At 40.1% G+C, this 14,902-nt stretch overlaps 1 pseudogene; it reads left to right on the top strand.

Annotated features, from left to right (window-relative positions):
• Positions 4,905 to 14,378, top strand: LOC18783286 (annotated as a pseudogene).

Genomic DNA, 14,902 nt, shown 5'->3' with positions numbered 1-14,902 from the left:
AGTGCGTTCGTTGAGGAGCCAACGCCCTCTCTTTCTCCCGACTCAACCCCACCTCTCAGCCACCCCTCTCCCGTCGCCCACCCCAAACCCATTAGGAAAAAAAAACCATCAGACCCACCCTCCTTCCTACCCAGCGACCTGAATCTCTTAGCCCACCCCAAAGTCTTTGAGCCGACATCCAACACCTACCCTCCTCTAGGAACCCACGCCACACACCCAGCCAACCCCATGAACTTCGCTGAGGCTCCAAAATTATGAAAACAATAATTAAAGAGGGAGAAGAGCACGTCAAAGTCTCATTATCCAGGAACCAGTTCGTTATTAAAATCAAACACATGCATTGGAATCTACAAATTGAAGGATGCAGATTGATTAACTAAATTTTCATAAACATGTAAGCTCTGTAAATGATGAAAAGAGATATCACAAGCCAAAGAGGCATGCCGTCAGAAATTATGCTTGAGGCTTTTAAAACCCCTACAAAAAAATCACAAAAATAAAAAAAAAATAACCCACTAAACTCAAATCGATTTAAAAACCTAATTTGTACTTGGTCAATTTATTGATCAAATTCGAATTTGAATCCAAACCCTAAGGTTGCAGAACACTAAAAAGCCTTAATTTCAGGCTTCGCTCGATCAAAGGAGGAGCTTTATGTGGCTTCGCTCGATCTGAACAAGAAATTTTCTTCTTGTTTAGGGCACGGATAAGACGACCGTCCAATCCGAGGCTTTCGAACGTCTGCTATTCTTCGTCATCACTTTCAATATCCTTGGGTGGCTTCTCCGTAGTTTCTGCCATGGGAGAGTCTGTAGACTCCGAAGTTTTGATTTCTGGTACGAACAAAAAGATCGAAATTGTTTTGTTTTCTGCTTGGGTGGGGGAAGAAATCTGGGTGGAGGGAAGAAATATGGGATTTAAGAAATCTTGGGGGGAAGAAATTGGGAGGAAGGAGGAAGAGATCGGGGAGAGAGAGAGAGAGAATCTGGGTAGGGTTTTTAATTTTTAAAATTTTAAAATTTAATATGTTTAATTTTTTTAAATTTAAAATTTAATACGTTTAATTTTTAAATTTAATATGTTTAATTTTTTAAAATAATTTAAAAAGTAAATTTTTTATTATTTTTTATTATTTTTTGTCAACGTGGAATCCAACATCAATTAAAAAATGGGTTCTACAAATGTCACATAGGCAGATAACGGATTTTCTGACAATCTCGCTAATAGAGGGGGCAAATTGTAGGCTTTCGGCGATGTTGAGTATGTACTCATAAATGTCCCCAAAATCGGGTATGGACTCGTAAATGACCCTATAGGTTGGGGGTTTACTGTAGTTTACCCTTTCTTATTATATATTAGTATAAGAACATATAGTATAATAATATTATACTATTTGATCGTGGTTTTGATAAGAACCCACCAATAGTTGCCTTTACTTTTCTCATATATATAGTGATTCTATGGACGGTTTCACTTCCTATATTTTTAGTCGTGATTTTATCCCCACATTTATTTTATTTACTGTATGGTGTAGGTTCATTACCTATACAATTTATTTAGGTGTAGGTTTATTACCCATACGACACAATTTATTTGCTGTATGGTACAGGTTTATTACCCATACGACAATATTTATTTCAAAGTATGGCGTAGTCCACATTACTGTGTTTATTTTTTATTATTTAAAAGTATGGAGTAAAATTAGTGCCCGTACCAGCACATTTGCTTTATCGTACATTTACTTTTACTTAAAGTATGATGTGGAATTAACCCTCATACTTTATGAATTTACTTTATTGCAAATTTACTTTCATTTAAAGTATGGTGTGAGATTAACGTCCATACAGCAAGCAATTTACTTTACCGCACATTTAATTTTATTTAAGGTATGGTGCGGGATTATCGTCCATACCAACAATTTATTTACCAGCAATTTATTTTATGGATTAATTGTGCGGTATGATGAGTTTTTACAGTATACATATCAGGACCAGAAGTTCCTTGATCCTCATCATACAACTATATCAGGACTTGAAGATTCTTGATGATGATATTGATATGAGAGCTGGCAGTCTCTCCGGTACTATACTTGTAAACAAGAGATTGGACTTGAAGATTATTGATCCTTGACATGTAAATAAGGACCTAGAGTTCCTTAATGATGTAACAGTACCGTATTGGTTAAAAGTGCCGTACACATGAATAATATATGTACTGGCAAATGTATTGTACACATGAATAGATACGTATTCATGACTTGATGAATAGTACCGTATACATGAATAGTAACATATGCATAAATATTAACCATTTTGGGTAAACTATTACTATATACAAAAGGGAATATGCAGTTCGTTAAACTCATGGATGAACAATTAAATGAGATGCCAGAAGTTGCTCAAAATATGGACAATTATGTAAGGGCTTGAAGTCCCGAAATATGTACAAAAAATTGTAAAAATGTCCATACTATGAGAATATGGGATTTTGACCCAAAGTTCAAAATTTGACAATATTGAGAGCATGAAAGTTCCAACAGTTAAAAGGGCAACTCTTGAGGTATTATTGCAAATTGTGGTACATCACATATTTCTTTGGCATAAGAAAATGATGAATTTAATAAAGTTCGATTCTGTTACAATCGACACCTCAAGGAAGAAATATATTTTGTGAATTCCGATTGTTAAGAATACACCGTGAAATGGATAATATCAGGATAAACCTCAGAAGATGAATTAAGGCTCCCCACATATTTTGTTATATTATATGATCTGGGCCGGAAACCCATGGATCCAAGTATATGAGAGATCCCGAACCTGAAGTTGTGGGTATAGAGTAGTTAATGCTCTTCACTACTATATTGCAATATTATCATGATTTTTTACTCAATTTATATTTCATGCCTATTTGAAAAGGGCGAATAAATTCTGAGGTCGTGTTTAGCCCAGGCCAAAAGTTCCGGGCTCACATGCATGGAAATATGTAATTTGAGTGATTTCATGTGGTTACTTGAACCTATAAGACACAAGGTTTCAAATCGTCATTTTAAAAAGACATAAAAACAACAGGTGCAAGTTTGAATTTGCGCAATTATTATAACAAGAGAGAATGCATACAACAGATAGATTTTTCCACCTGCAAGGAAAAGCAGGCTTTGCAAAATCTATAAAATTACATTATGTTCTAGAAGCCTCTGAAGGAAGATGATGGCGCCGCTTAAGCTTAGCCATGAGCCTCTCGTGGTCACCCAGAATTCTTTCATTGGAGACCTGCAATATGTCTAGCCTTCTCAGCTTATCAACGAAGTACGAACTCACCGGTTTCAATAAGGCATTATTCTCTTCTTTAAGTTTCTCAACCTCCTGTTAAGGCTTATGAAGCATTATCTGAAGAGACGAATTTTCAATTGTCAGCTCCTGAACCTCGTTTGCTCTGGCACGCAAACGATCAGCCATGTTGGAAACATAAGCAACACTCTGAATGCTGGAAGTCGTTGAGTCATCAATAGCCTCTTCCTCATACCTCCTTGTTAACAGTATTTCATCTATAGGAGTAAGGAAATTCCTAGCTACTATGACAGTAATAGCATCATCCATCAGCACAGAATCATTAACTGTGAGATGACGATTTTGGGATACAAAGGATGGACGCCAAACTTTGGCGTCATGGGTTGTTGTGGGAGCATTCTTTAAATTGAAATAATTTGGGTGAGAAGAAGATGAAGCCATTTTAAGAAGGTTTGAAGGAAAGTTTTAAGAGAAGCTGAATTTTCAAAAAATAGAGAAGTTGAGTTTAAACGCAGTTACTCCAATCAGGTCTTGCAGAGGCAATATCTATAGGCGAAAATATGGCAACTATTTCCAGGATCCCAATATTATCTCGGATCCCATATTCTCTTTTTCTTTCCCAGATTCCAAAACTTCACACGGCCTCCATTAAAGTCTGTCGACACTTTCGGCGTTTTCAAGTATTATTTTCGTCAAAGCCGATCTTGCTTTCCGGATTTCAAGGAGGTACTTTTTCAAAAGCACCCCGAGAATCTCGCAAATTTCCTATGGTTAATTTGAAATTCACCAGTTCTACCTATTCCTCTTATTTGTGTATAAATATGTTACTAACGAAATTTTCTTTGCAAAAGACATCCGGTTTTCTCCATACCTAGTGATGCGATATCCACTTGTTTTTCCTATCAGTGAGCACTCGATGTGCTTGAGAAGCGAGACTATCTCTGATCATCCATTCAGGAAGCGAGACTATCCCTGATCACATTTTCGCTACATCGGGGAACTGTAAAGGCGACCACATGCTTAAATCTCCTGAGGTTCTTCTAAACTAGGAGAAATGAGAGTTTGTTGTCTGCTCTCATCAGCTTCCTCACCTGATTGCTTACCTTATCTTGCAATCAATATCACAATTTTTTGCATTTTTTCTCTTTTTATAATTCTCTGTTCATAAGGGGTTTGATTTCTTTAGAACGAACATCTGGAGAAAGAATCCATGAAGTGATCCTAACTCTGAGGGTTATTTGTTTTTGAGAGAGAAAAGAATTGTGATTTTTGCTCTTGCAGGATATAACTAGATCATCAAGCACTACATTATATTTACTGGGCCGATACGAGCTTGAATGATACTTGAGAAAAGTTTCTCCGACCTAAGGATGTAAGCAATACTTGTGTTATTTCATGTTTGTACTCTTATTTCGATATTTTGTACTACATCCTTAAAGGTAATCAAATAGGGAGATTAGGTCGTTCCAGAAGAACGCCATGAATTATGACCATTCCAGAAGAATGGTTTGTATCATTCCGACATGTATCCATGAATTATTAATGCAAATTTTACAAATTGCAAGTTGGATACATTGATAACACACTGCACAGATTAAAGTCCCATAAGAACAGAACATGGGTATATAAGTGATTAATATGATGCACGCCTGATGCGTAGCAAATGATATGGATTGAAGTCCCGAAAGGACAATCCTTTAACATGTTAATATTGATATGGTGCATGCCTAATGCGTAGCAGACATGTATGTATTAATCTGTCGCATGCCTGCAACATGACAGATATATGGGTTCTAAATGTTCCAACTCCCTAAATGGAGATTATCCATGCCCTACTGTAAAATAACGCTCCATTGGAGGTTATGATCCACATTCTCACACAATTCATCCTATAAAAGATGTATGTCTGGAAAGAGACAATAAAAGCCCCCTGAAGTGGCTTGGGTACCCAAAAGCAAAGAAATGCTTATAATTGATGTATGCACATGCACATGAGAATGGTGGGATCATGAATTGATGAATGACAATTTTTGATTTTGGAGTAGCTACTCAAATCATCAATGGGCTATGTTGATTGGAACCACGTTCAATTATTAAAAGTTGACAATATCATTGGCCAAAATGGAAAGAGGCAATTCCATTACAAATGAGAATGAACGTGAAAGAACAAACCCATAGTACAAACCCCAAAGGATGTTAATATTGAAAGTTATATTTGGGTGTTTGGAATAAAAAGGGAATATACCCACTTTGTATGACACAATGTTTCTGGCAGAAACAAAGGATGTTAGGTTTCTCCATATTTACAGATTCAATTGTGCCTCCTTATTGCACATTTACGGAGACCAACATGTTATCTTTAAGGGTTATTAAATGCACGGAGCTTATCACCAGAAGTGATTCCCTAAAAGATGTATAAATAGCTGGGTTAAAGCTATATAATGTGTCATAAAGTATAATCCCTAAAATAAAATCATTGAAGGATTGAAATTGCATGAAGCAAGTCTGTAGACATGTGCTTGAAGCACAAAATCTGTACTTAATACTAATATGTATAAATTGCATCAGTGAGTATATTGATTATAATATGTTTGCAACATATTAAAACTCCTGAATAGTTCAAGAAATATTTGTCTCGGCCTGAAAATTGAGCATTATACCAACGAGATTCTTGCTTATACTAAGAAAGTATTGAAATATTTTTGTGTGGGTTAACCGTTTGGCACTTAAATATTTTTCTAGAAGTATACTGGATTGGATATTGTATTTTTTAGATAGAGCTCAACTTCATCACCATCATTTTGGGATGATGTAAGGCATATTTGATGCTATCTCCACATAACACCATATACGGGCATATTTTTTCAAGTGAACTTACTAATAGCCCAGATTTTTGTTGGGTATTCGGATTCTGAAAATTTCTATGGTCGCCTACTGGAAAATAGTTAGTCATGAAGATTTCAAGGGGAGATATTCTTTAGGGGGAGCATCTAACAATATTACAAGATTGACTCACTAAAGTAGTGCCAGCTATGATATTCAGAAAGATGAACAACAATTTGGCTTAAAGATATTTTGCCAAACATCAGGGGTCACACACTGTACTATTTTTCCTTCGTCTAGGTTTTTATCCCACTGGATTTTTCTTGGCAAGGTTTTAACGAGGCAGTGTCGCACGCGTGTCAATATACACAGAATTTTATGTTATACATGGTTATGTACTCTTTTTTTCATTCGACCAGTTTTTTGTCCCACATGATTTTTACTAGCAAGGTTTTTAATGAGGCATATCTCACACATGGTGGTCTCCAAAAGAGAGTATTGTAAAATGATGAAAGTGGAGCCCACATGTCGGAAGGAAACTTCATGCACCTTCAGATGCTTTCCTTTCCATAGCCAAGGCCTTTGCCTATAAAATAAGGCACCCTCCTTACATGTAATATTAGGGGTGGGCACGGTTCGATTTGGACCGTTTTTGTCTCAAATTAGAACTGATCCGATACTATTCATCCAGTTTGGTTCGGTTCGGTTTTAATAAAAAAATTTCAAAAATTGTCCGATTCGGTTTGAACCGGTTTCGGTCAGGTTCCGGTTGCGGTTCGGTTTTGAACCAGATTATAAAAATTATTATTTTTAAATTATTTTTTAATATAAATATATATTGAAATTATATATTTTTTTAGTTTCACCGGTTCGGTTCGGCCCGGTTCGGTTTTTGAAGACATGGAACCGGATTCGGAACCGGTCCAAACCGGTCCGGTTCGGTTTTTGACCGGTTTTTGACTTTTTGGTCAACTCGGTTTTTTTCCGGTTTAGTTTGGTGCGATTCGGCTCGGATTTCCGATTCGCCGGTTTGAGTGCCCACCCCTATGTAATATACTGAGCAAAAGATTCAATGAAAACAACATCAGTTTATATGCTTTCTCCCTATCTCAATTTCCTATACAATTCCTCCATAACATCAACATATATAAAATAGATTTTAAAGAGACAAGTCAGACCAAGTACAATACTGTTTCCTTTGATCTGGTAAGAGAGGACTAGATCCAAGCACAAGGAAAGTGCACAGAACCAACTGCTAGACCTTCTTTATATTTATTCTGGGGAAGATTGGGAGTTGAAAATCATTGGCTTTGCTAGCTAACTCCAAGCTTCCTACTAGAAACTGCAGATATAGGTTAATAATATAGGAAGAAAAAGCAGAATGGTTGTCCAGTTGCTTTCCCATATTATTCTGTTTACTCTGTTCTGGTGGTCTATGAGTAGTCCAGTACTAGCACAACCACCCATATCAAGGCCTAACTGTCAATCGAAATCCTTTTGGAATTGGAACAGGTTGTTACATTAACGACGGCTGGTTCCAAATAATCTGTGACAACTCTACTGGAAATCCGACACCTTTCTTGAACCGTACCAATCTGGAGGTGCAAGAAATTTCAGTGGAAGAATACACATTAAGGGTCAGAAACCCAATCACCTTCTCTAATTGCAGCAACAAGCCAATCAGCCGCCAAACAGCCAACTTGGAGGGAACCCCTTTTGCATATTCCCAGAAGAACATATTCACTGCAGTGGGTTGTGGTGTTATGGCCACAATCACCTCAAACTCAAATGGCTACGTTATTTCAAGTGGATGCAGTTCCGAATGTAACATTTCAACAAATAGGAGTGATACCTGCGAGGCAGCCCTCCCTTCATCTCTCTCTGACTTCAGTACCAGTTTCCAGGATTATGGAAATTATAGGACACAGAGTTCATGTCACTACGCATTCTTAGCAGACAGTGATTGGTTTGGCAATAATTCCCCAAACTTTTCTGCCATCAGAGAAATGGACTATGTTCCGGTGATGCTAGAATGGAGCTTATTTCACTCCACAACCGATGTGTATGGAACCTTTTTTGAACCAAATTTGACGACGATTTATGGCTCACACCAGCCTTACTGCCGAAGCTACTATGACAGCTCTTCTATAAATGAATCGTCGAGGCTTGAATGTTCCTGCAGAAGAGGCTATAAAGGAAATCCCTATCTTCTTGATGGATGTCAAGGTAAACCTCTAACACCATTGTCCATGCTTTATAGAAATAATCTCTAATGGCAGTTGATTTTACCATCAATTTAAATTTGTTTCAATACATATTAATCCAGACATCAACGAATGTGAGCTTCCGGACCGGCGCTGCCCTGAACACTTCATATGTGTGAATTCGGTTGGGGACTACGGATGCTACCCGCTGAAGAGCAACTGGAAGGTTAAAGTCATCTTTATAGGTATGGCCCTGCACCACAAAGTCTACACCCTCTGATATAAGAATGCATAATCTAGAATTGCCAAGATGATTTGGATTAATAGAAGAGCAACCATATACCAATTCCCAGAATCATAATGAAACTCAACATAATCCAGAGATTGAGATTTTAGCATCTCCTCCACTAGTTCTCCTTCAGAAAGAACAAAAAAAGTAAAATAGTTTTGGTTATATATGTAATAGGAAACAGTTTCTACTTGACAAGTTGCAGTTATCCTTTCTTATTTTGTTGAGTTGTTCAAGTATCGGCAGCGGTCTTGGATTCTTGTTTCTGCTCATTGCTTCCTGGTGGTTGTACAAAGTCATAAAGAAAAGAAAAGCCATTAAACAGAAGGCGAAGTTATTTAAACAAAATGGTGGTTAACTGCTGGAGCAACAATTGTCTTCTGGTGAAGTAAATGTTGAGAAGATTAAGTTGTTCAATTCAAAGGAGTTAGAGACAGCCACAGACCATTATAATGTAGATAGAATTCTTGGCCAGGGAGGCCAAGGTACCGTTTACAAAGGAATGTTGACGGATGGAAGAATTGTTGCTGTAAAGAAGTCTAAAGTAGTTGACGGAGGTGAAGTTGCACAGTTGATCAACGAAATTGTCATTCTTTCACAAATTAACCACAGGAATGTGGTTAAGCTCCTGGGTTGCTGCTTGGAGACCGAAGTTCCTCTTTTGGTTTATGAATTCATTCCTAAAGGGACTATCTATCAGTATCTCCATCAACAAAATGAGGAGTGGCAAATGCGCTTGAGGATTGTGGCAGAAGTTGCAGGAGCTCTTTCGTACTTACACTCAGCAGCGGGTTTTCCAATTTACCACAGGGACATCAAGTCTACAAACATACTCTTAGATGAAGAGTACAGAGCAAAAGTTGCAGATTTTGGGACTTCAAGATCAGTTTCCATTGATCAAACACACCTAACCACAGTAGTATATGGAATGTTTATACCATATCTGACCAAGCAACTAGAAGCAACTCTAGGCAAAGCAAAGAGTCCCACATTGGAATATTACAAGATGTGTAGACTCCCCCTCATCTATAAAAGGAGACCATTCTCCACTTAGGAAGAGATCGATCCATGGGCTGGGCTTTATCTTTAGTCATGGGCTTCTCCCTTCTTCCCTTTATATTCGGGTTCAACCCCATGTACAAATGTAAACACATACATTATTATAGTGAGAATATACTTCTCCGTGGACGTAGCCCATTCATTAAGGGTGAACCACGTATATCTTGTCTTCTGTATATTTATCACTTGCCCAAATCCTCACACACTTGGTGAAGGTCCTCACCTTCACCCATCATCCATCACACATCATCACTAAGTTGGGCTCCAAAGTGCCGAACCATTTTTGAGCATCAACAGTTTGGCGCCGTCTGTGGGAATCGACACAAGAAGCCTTTGTCGTTCTCCCTTCCTTCAGTGCCCTTCGGCACCCTTTCAATCATCACCTTTTAAGCTTATTGTTTAACACAATACGTGCCGAAGCCACCATAGATCTCGAGGCACCAATATGCCAAAGACATGTATTTGCTGAAGCAACCCACCTTTCAGATACTTTGAGGAGTCTCAGTTTGAAGGCTGCCAAATATTCATCTAGAATATCACTTTGCATGGCTTACATAGCCAGGAACAAGCCACCATTTCAATCCAAAGGAAGCCCACGTTTCAATTTCAATTATTTAAATGAAGTGAAGAAAACACATTGACAATAGCACCAATTTGGCGGTTGCTGAATGTCTTGCCACCACTTTGCATGGCCAAGGAGCAAACCAATGTTTCAATATGAAGGATGCCCACATGCATCCTCCCCGAAAGATAAGATTCCTTTTTCTTGCATTTCGTTATTTCAATATACTTGCAAGCACACCATATTTATTACCAGCCAATTTAACTTGAGATATGAGAATAAGCAAAGCCTATATTGTGGTCAGAATAAAAGCCATTGGTGGGCCAACATGGTGAAAATACACATGGACATCGGTCTAATTACAGCCCAGCATGCTGATGCACATAAGGCACAAAGGAAGCCACGAAAAATCCCACCATCTGAAGACAAAGTACGAGCTTCAGATCGGCACCTCACATATTGTCTCCAAAATATGGCACACCTCGCCAAGAAATTTCTCAAGGCACCCAGCACCCTCCATCACTTAAATCAGAAGCTTGGCACACTGTCATTCTATGATTTAAGGGCTAGCAAGTTGAACATAATTCAGCAAATGTGGATAAATCTACTACGAATTGGCAGTGGCAGCATGCCGTTCGGAACTCCATCAGCCAAGTCAACCAATTGGCCAAACCTGAAACAGCAAAGAAGAAGAAGTGGCTCTCTGCCATGCTATGTTTCTCCAAAAACCAGAGCATGGACCGCCGCCACCTCGCACTATCTCCTCCCCATCTCTGCCACAACCTCTCAAGGCACCCAAAACCTATTGGTGATGCCTTACCCTTCGGCAAAACTATGCAAAGGCAAGGAGGCTCACCAAAATCGCTAACTCGTGAAGCCAGCTCCAAGGCAGGCCCGGCTCCAAAGTAACAAAACCTTCCCAATTAATCTTGCCGAACGGCAAGCCCGGTGCGAGTCTAGCAGTAACCTCACAAGAATTGCTTCAACGAGCTCACCACTTACCGAACACTGGGACTTGCGAACCCACAAAACCAAAACCGATCCAAGTCCTCCTTACCGAAGCAAGACTAGCTCCAAGGAGCACCCGAATTGCAGGCTTAGGCCCAACCCTTGCGAACCCAGCTCCACCAGCTTTCACCCTTTGCCGAAACCACCAAGCTCCAATCCCGGCCCGGCTCCCTTGCCGAACGGCAATGGCTATGCAGAACCTAGGAGGGCGCTCGAAAATTGTATGTCCTCAATGATCTTGCCTAAAGCCTCCTTCGGAACCAGTCTTGCTGAAGCTCTTTGGCTCTATATTAAGCGGAACGGTAGGCAGCATGCCGAAGCCTAGCTCTTAGGGCTGATTCCAGCCAAACTTGCCGAACGGCAACCTTATGCTGAATCAAGCAACGTACCCAGACCTCCGAGAGATCGACAATTTAGTTTCGGTAGCTTCCGATTGGTGCCCCACAGAGGATGAACGTCCCTGTTCAGGGCTAGCAAACCAAATTACCGTTCTGCACTCCCTCTCTTCAATACCACAATCTTTCAAGCCATCCAAGAGTTCCGAACGACATTACCGTTTGGTACCACCAGTGCTGAAAGCAACCACGAAGCTCTGCCGCACCACCATGCTGGACAAAAGCTCTCTAATGAATGGTCTATCAGAATGGCAAAGCACAGACCCAAATCTGCATGCCTCACTTTGCCGAACGGCACCCCAACATTCTCAAAAATTGGAGTTCACCATCAGTAGTCAAAATCATCTACCCACGGCCGAATTGTGGGCTTCATTGCTCAGAGCCATATTGAGTTGATAGTGGCCCCAGCCACCTCTCAAAAGGGGCACATGCATGGGTTCATCCAAAATAAGCACTACAAGCCTTATTAAAATCTTCGGTAGTAACCACTAATCTAGTGGAGGCCCACCTGTGGCACTTGGCATTCATGCCAACACAACAAAAAAACCCAAGATTATTAGCCATCGGCAATAATTATTGGTAAAGATTATCGACATACACGACAAAAGGAAAAACCCAAGATTATTAGCCATCGGCAATAACCATTGGTAAGTTTGTTTTACAAGCTTCGTCATTAGGCGCGAGCGATGCCTTCGGCACCCCGTCATCATTAGGCGCGAGCGATGCCTTCGGCACCCCGTCATCATTCGACGTAAGAGATGCCTCCGGCACCCCGTCATCATTTGGGACAAGCGATGCCTTCGGCACCCCGTCATTATTCGGCGAGCGTGATGCCTTCGGCACTCGGTCATCATTCGACGTGAGTGATGCCTTCGGCACCCCGTCATCATTAGGCGCGAGCGATGCCTTCGGCACCTCGTCATCATTCGGCGCGAGCGATGCCTTCGGCACCCTGTCATCATTCGGCTAAAGCGATGCCTTCGGCACCCCGCCATCATTCGGCGAGCGTGATGCCTTCGGCACCCCGTCATCATTCGGCGAAAGCGATGCCTTCGGCACCTCGTCATCATTCGGCGAGCGTAATGCCTTCGGCACCCGGTCATCATTCGACGTGAGTGATGCCTTCGGCACCCCGTCATCATTCGGCGAAAGCGATGCCTTCGGCACCCCGTCATCATTCGGCGAGAGCGATGCCTTCGGCACCCCGTCATCGTTCGGCACCCACTTACTCCATCACACTAAGAGAGGTGCATGCGATCTATATGGATTCAGTGGCTTACTCAAATTATACCGAACGGTAATCTGAGTGCAGCCTTTTAATGGCCACCCAAAATTACCAAGCGGCAACGGCAGAAAAGTCTACTCACAGCTCCAAGTGCTATAACAAACGGCACCATCCACACCACACTACTCGAAAGAAGACTAAGGTGTTGCTCAGTCAGTGCATTGAAAATTACAAGTCCTCAACTAAGAAGTACCTCCTTACTTGAGAACTTAGGGGACTTCTGTTTATACCATATCTGACCAAGCAACTAGAAGCAACTCTAGGCAAAGCAAAGAGTCCCACATTGGAATATTACAAGATGTGTAGACTCCCCCTCATCTATAAAAGGAGACCATTCTCCACTTAGGAAGAGATCGATCCATGGGCTGGGCTTTCTCTTTAGTCGTGGGTTTCTCCCTTCTTCCCTTTATATTCGGGTTCAACCCCATGTACAAATGTAAACACATACATTATTATAGTGAGAATATACTTCTCCGTGGACGTAGCCCATTCATTAAGGGTGAACCACGTATATTTTGTCTTCTGTATATTTATTGCTTGCCCAAATCCTCACACACTTGGTGAAGGTCCTCACCTTCACCCATCACACATCATCACTAAGTTGGGCTCCAAAGTGCCGAACCATTTTTGAGCATCAACATGGAACATTCGGTTACTTGGACCCTGACTACTTCCAATCTAATCAATTTACAGATAAGAGTGATGTGTATAGCTTTGGAGTTGTTCTTGTTGAGCTCTTGACTGGAGAAAAGCTGGTTTCTTTAGCAAGGTCACCAGAAGTCAGAGGCCTAGTTGCATATTTCAATTTTTCAATGGAGGAGAACCGTCTGTTTGATATTGTTGATGCTCAGGTTAAGGAAGAGGGTGTAACGGAAGACATTTTGGCAGTTGCTACCCTTGCAAAGAGATGCTTGGATTTAAGTGGAAAGAGACGACCTACGATGAAAGAAGTGGCGATGGCGTTGGAGTGGATTCAAAAATCAGTTAAGGCTTCTAAGCTGCAACAAAATCAGGAAGAGGTTGAATATGTCCGAAATGAATTAATTTGTGACTGTCCTTGGGATGTTGCATCTGAATCAACAGGATCAGGTTTCAATGGTGGTACTGCTTCATCAAAAGATTCATTGCCACTACTATCTTAGTAATCACGGGAAACAAGAATCCTCCATTCAATCGGTGCATTACCAATCTTCGCTTTTAGGTTCCCCGTGTATTTTTTGAAACAATAATTTATCTGAAGAACCTTTTTTTTTTTTTTTTTCCTTTTTTTTTTTTTTATGATTTTGTTCAATGATATGTTCTCTTTTTTATGCCCCTCGGGTAATACTATTGACGTGTTTGACAGTTTTAGGTTTCTCTAAACTCTAAACTACAGTTCTATTGTCCACTTCTCTGTGGTTTCTATTTGCTTTGTAATTAATTTCCACCACCTACTTTTGTTGAATAAATCTGTTTACTTATCTAAAGAATAATTTTCACTTGGCCTTCAAAAAAAAAAAACATTTACCTTTTTACTTTGGCTTCGAATGGCCCAATTTTTTCGAATTTCATCCACTATTCCGTTGAAAAAGTAACACGATTGGCACATGACGTACTATTTTAATTTTTTAAAATAAATTATTATAAAGCTAATATTTGGATAATTAAAAAATGGAGCTAATTTTCCGACTCTCATTTTTTCCATTTACATTCCCTTTTGCTTTTAATACTTTTTAATCAATTTTATTCTTTTTTATTCTTTCTCTTTTCTATTCTACCCTTACCCTATTCTCCATGTTTCTCTCTCTTCCCCACTCTCTCTGTTTCGATAGTGAGCCAAGAGCCCCATCCTCCCCAATATTTAAATTTGTGGACCTTGGCCCACATGCCTGCTCCATCCACCACACCACCATGACCACCTACACCTCTAAAGTCACCGGTCGACTAGTTCCTCCTTAAATCGTTCGATGATTTCAAACCATCGTCCCAACCCCTATAGTTCCCGGAATTC

This window comes from Prunus persica, chromosome G3 (genome assembly GCF_000346465.2).
Source record: "Prunus persica cultivar Lovell chromosome G3, Prunus_persica_NCBIv2, whole genome shotgun sequence".
In the NCBI taxonomy this organism is placed as follows: domain Eukaryota; kingdom Viridiplantae; phylum Streptophyta; class Magnoliopsida; order Rosales; family Rosaceae; genus Prunus; species Prunus persica.
Note: the sequence above shows the minus strand (reverse complement) of the source record. Positions and strands in the feature narration are given on the sequence as shown.